The sequence below is a fragment of the Lagenorhynchus albirostris genome, chromosome 1 (genome assembly GCF_949774975.1).
Source record: "Lagenorhynchus albirostris chromosome 1, mLagAlb1.1, whole genome shotgun sequence".
Lineage (NCBI taxonomy): Eukaryota > Metazoa > Chordata > Mammalia > Artiodactyla > Delphinidae > Lagenorhynchus > Lagenorhynchus albirostris.
The window spans coordinates 10163761-10168396 of NC_083095.1; positions in this window are offsets into that span (position 1 = coordinate 10163761).

The following is a 4636-nucleotide window of genomic DNA, read 5'->3' on the forward strand; positions in this document are numbered from 1 at the left end:
GAGAAGACGGAAGCTGAGAGAGGTTAGGTGATCAGCCCAAAAGTCCACAGCTAATAGGGAGAGGCATTAACAAGGAGGAGCTAGGTCCCTTCTGTCCAGGTTTTGCTTTCTGTCCATTGTGCCATGTGACATAAGCAAGAATCCTTCATCTCATAGTCTAGAGATTCCCAAACTATGTTCTATAGGGAGGGAATCAGTGTTACCTACCTATAGTAGGATGGATAGCAGTCCCCCAAAGATATCCACATCCTAATACTCAGAACCTGTGAATGTGACCTTATATAACAAAAGGGATTTGCAGATGTGATTGAGTTAAGGATCTTGAAATGGGGGGGGGGTATTATGGATTTCCCAGGTGGGTCCTAAACGTAACCACAAGGGTCCTTCCTTATGAGAGAGAGAGAGAAAGAGAGAGAGGAGAGAGTGAGAGAGAGGGGTGGGAGATCAGAGTCAGAGGAGGCGATGTGATCAGGAAAGCAGGAGGAGAAAAACAATGTGATGAGAGGCCGTGGGCCAAAGCACTCCAGAAGCAAACCCTGCCAACATCTTGATGTTGGCCCAGGAACCTGTTTGGACTTCTGACCTCCAGAACTGTAAGAGAATACATTTGTTTGCTTTAAGCCACTAAGTGTGTCATAATTGGTTACAGCAGCAACAGGAAACTAGTATAATACTCCCAAACAGGTTCCCGAGGAAACCATGTGGGAAAGATGGGACTAAGCAGAAGCTGAAGGACTTCTCCAGCCCGTGTGCCTGTCCGTGGAGACAGCCCACGTACCATGTCCCAGTCCTTACATTTTAAGGACTATCTTGAGAACTTGGGGAACGGGGCAAACCCTGACTGCCTATTGTCACTCGGAAGGGTTCTGAAGGAATGGGGGCTGGGAATGGGTCCATTTGGAGAAGTTTTGAGGGTGTCTCAGGGCATGGATTAGTCTGCTCTGGCTGTCAGAACAAAATACTACAAACTGAAAGGCTTAAATGGCGGAAATGTGTTTCTCACAGTTCTGGAGGCTGGAAGCCCAAGATCAAGGTGATGTCAGGGTTAATTTCTGGTTAGATCTGTCTTCCTGGCTTGTAGATGGTGCCTTCTTGCTGAATCCTCACACAGCCTCTTTTGTGTACATATGGGGGGACAGAGAAAGAGGGGGAGAGAGAAAGAGAGGGAGGAGAAGCAAGCTCTGGTGTCTCTTCCTCTTATAAGGATACTAGTTCAGTGGGATTAGGGCCCCATCCTTATGACCTCATTGAACTTCGATTACTTCCCTAAAGGCCCTTTCTCCAAATACAATCAGGTTGGGGGTTCAGGCTTCAATATATGAAGTTTCAGAGGACACAATTCAGTCCATGACAACTGGGGTGAGAGAGTAAGATGGGCCAGTGGCCAGAATATGGGAATTTAAAGGACCTGGTAAGTCATGCTAGATTTATTTTTCCATTGACATCAAGAGCAACAAAGAGCACAATTCCCAATAGGCGAGCTTCACCCTGGGCAGAGTTGGGTTCTGTCACTGCCCTGAGTGTGTGTGTGACAATGTGGAACAGAAATGCCTTTCAGTGGGGGCTCTTACTATTCCGCCTGCCTGGTCCCCACCACCGTCAGCTCACTTTACCTGTTCAGGTGACCTGCCAGCTCTGGCAGGCATGTGAAGTTGTGACCTTGCTTTAGAGGAGAGTTGTGATAAAATATAAAATGAAATAACAATAGTGAACATTTGTGGAACAGCAAAGATGTGTGCTTTACATACAGAACCTCATCCAGAATCTACAGTAGGCTTACGTGTTAGGTAGCATCATCTCCATTTTACAGGTGAGGGAACTGAGGCACAGAGGGATGGCCCAAGTCCCACACCGTGTCATGGGTTCAACTGTGTCCCCCCAGAATTGAAGACTTAACCACCAGTATCTCAGCATGTGACCTTATTTGGAAATAGGGTCATTGCTGCTGTAATTAGTTCAGATGAGGTCATACTGAACTAGGGTGGGTGCTCAATCCAATAAGACTGATGTCCTTATAAAAGGGGGAAATCTGGACAGAGACACACACACAGGGAGAACGCCATGTGAATATGAAGGCAGAGATCTAGAAGCCAAGGAACACCAAAGATGGCCAGCAAACCCCCAGAATCCAGGGGAGAGGCCTGGGACAGATGCTCCCTCACAGCCTCAGAAGGAGTCAACTCTGCCATCACCTTGATCTTGGTCTTCTGGCCTCCAGAAGAGTGGAACGGTACATTTCTGTTGTTAAACCACTCAGATGTGGTCCTCTGTTAGAGCAAAACTAATACACTAACCAACTAGTATACTCAGTGATTGGTAGGTTCCAGGTCCAAACACAGGCATTCTGACTCCAAAGTCCAGGTTCTACGCTCAGATGCTCTGTGGCCTCTTGGTAACTCCTGGAAAGAGCTTGTCACTGTGCCTCGCTCATTGCAGGTGCACAGAGCTTGGAATCCATTAGTCTCAGACCTGCTCTGTCTCAGAAAAGGACTCCTCACCTTCCCAGGCAGCCAGGGATGAAGCAGACACCCTCCTGCCCTTCACATGTTCACACGTTCACACGCTCAGTCAGAGCTAGGGGCTCCCAGGCCTGTATCTTCCGCGGATCCCACGTGCATCCACCACCCCGCCGCCCACTGCTACAGCTGCTGTGGGATTACACGCCCACTTACAGGTGCAGAAACTGAGATCTGGAGAGGTAAGAGCTAGCCCCTCAGCACAGGTAACGGAGAAGCTGGGGCTGCAGGCTTTCTGTCTCACCCCAAATTTCAAGTGCCTCTTCCTCCACTGCGGACATCCCTCTGGCTTCCTGGCTCGTGGCCAATCTCCACTCAGTAACTCTTTGTTGAGTGAGAGAATGAATAACTAAATGAACCCATGATGCTTCTCTCCACACCTGCTTACAAGGGCCATGAAATTCGTCCCTCCACTGGCACCTGGGTCCCCCAGGCTCCACGATGACACTCCTCATGACACTCACTTGCCTCCCTCTGCCCTCCCATCACAAAGTACAAAAAAGATTTCGCCTTTCCTGCCAGAGGAGAATGACAGAAATCGCTAGCATACCCACCCGGTCCCAAAGAAGTGAGTGTGCCTCCCAAGAGGTAAATCATAGGTCACACACAGCCCCGTAGATCTCTTTTTTTAATGCTCCAAAAGGGCATTTTGAAATCTGAGAAGCTGGACTAAATATTTACCCAATCAATTCTGGGGATGTGTCAGGGGGTGGTGATGCAGAACAAATAGCTCGAGGACCTTGCTCAGGGCACAGCCTTTTCCATTCATTCATTCATTCATTCATTCAATCACCAACTATTGGTTGGGCCTCAGCCACATGCCAGACCATACGATCAGCGCTGAGGCCAGTTACTGGGGTGAGTGAAGAGAATGCAGGGTGAACAGGGTCCTGCCTCTGAGATGTTCCTTCTAAGAGGGACGAGGGTTGGCCGGGATGCGGGGAAGAGATTAATGTCAGCCAATCATGTCTGATGGTAGGATGACAGTCTGCCTTAGGGAGGGGAGGAGGCATTTGTTGGAAATCCTGGTAGACTCTCAGGGATGGGGAAGGGAGAATTCTGGGAGATAGGGATCTGTGGGGACCAGAGGCCCGAAGGTGGGAAGCTATGGGCAACCTGGAAAGACAGCAAGAGTTTCCGTGGCTGCAGTCATTGGGTACATGAGAGCAAGAGGAGGGGCTGGGGCAGGAGAGGCAGGCAGGGACCAGATCAGGGAGGACCTTGACTGCAGTTAGAGGAGTTTGAATTTTATCCTGTAGGCAATAGGGAGCCATTGAGTCCTTCTGAGCAGGGGAGGGATGAGCTCAAGCAAAATAAGAAGGCATCACCCTCAAGGCTAAACTGGGGGGTGACTGCCCCCCTTTTCTCCCCTTTTTCACACCAGGGCTTGACTTTCACACATCACCCCAGCGGTGTCATTGCCATAGTAACCCTAGGCCTGCATCTTCTTGCAGGCTTGTCTGGGACTCTTAAATCCACCCACCCCCCACCTCTGCAGGGGCAGACTGGGGAGTGCGTCAGCCTGGGCCTGACTTTATTTCTGGCTGTTAAAAAACAGAATCCAACATCCCAGCGGGCGCAGGGGGAAATGGACCAGTTAAACCAGGGGGCGGCAAGGAGGGTGTGCGTTCCTCCGAGCCTTGGAGGGCGCTAGGTGCTGAGTACTTGCAGGTCCTTGACCCTGTAGCCTGGAACTGGTGTGATTAACCCTGGGCTGGTCTTGCTGAGCGATGTCCTCCTGTGGGACCTCCCATCTGTCAGTGACTCCTGAGGCTGCCCCGTCCAGCTCAGAGCCATGTTGCAGAGGCAGACTCCTCAGAGCCATCATGTCGTTTAATCCGTACAACTACCCTCAGTGGTGGTGGTGGGGGTTCTGCCACTTTCCGGGGTGGAAACCTGTTCAAAGAGGTTAGATGATCTCTGTGAGGTGTCATAGCCCTGAGGAGCTGGGTGGCAGTCCACACCAGTCTGGTACCACCCACATCCCTCACCTTCACCAACAACTTCTGCCCTGGATCCTCAGCAGCTCCTGCGTCCCCCACTCCAAATCCAGAGCTGCTCAAACTCAGCCCTCCAGGCCAAGTCCTCCTGCTTGTAACAGACAAGCCAGCCCTGGAGGG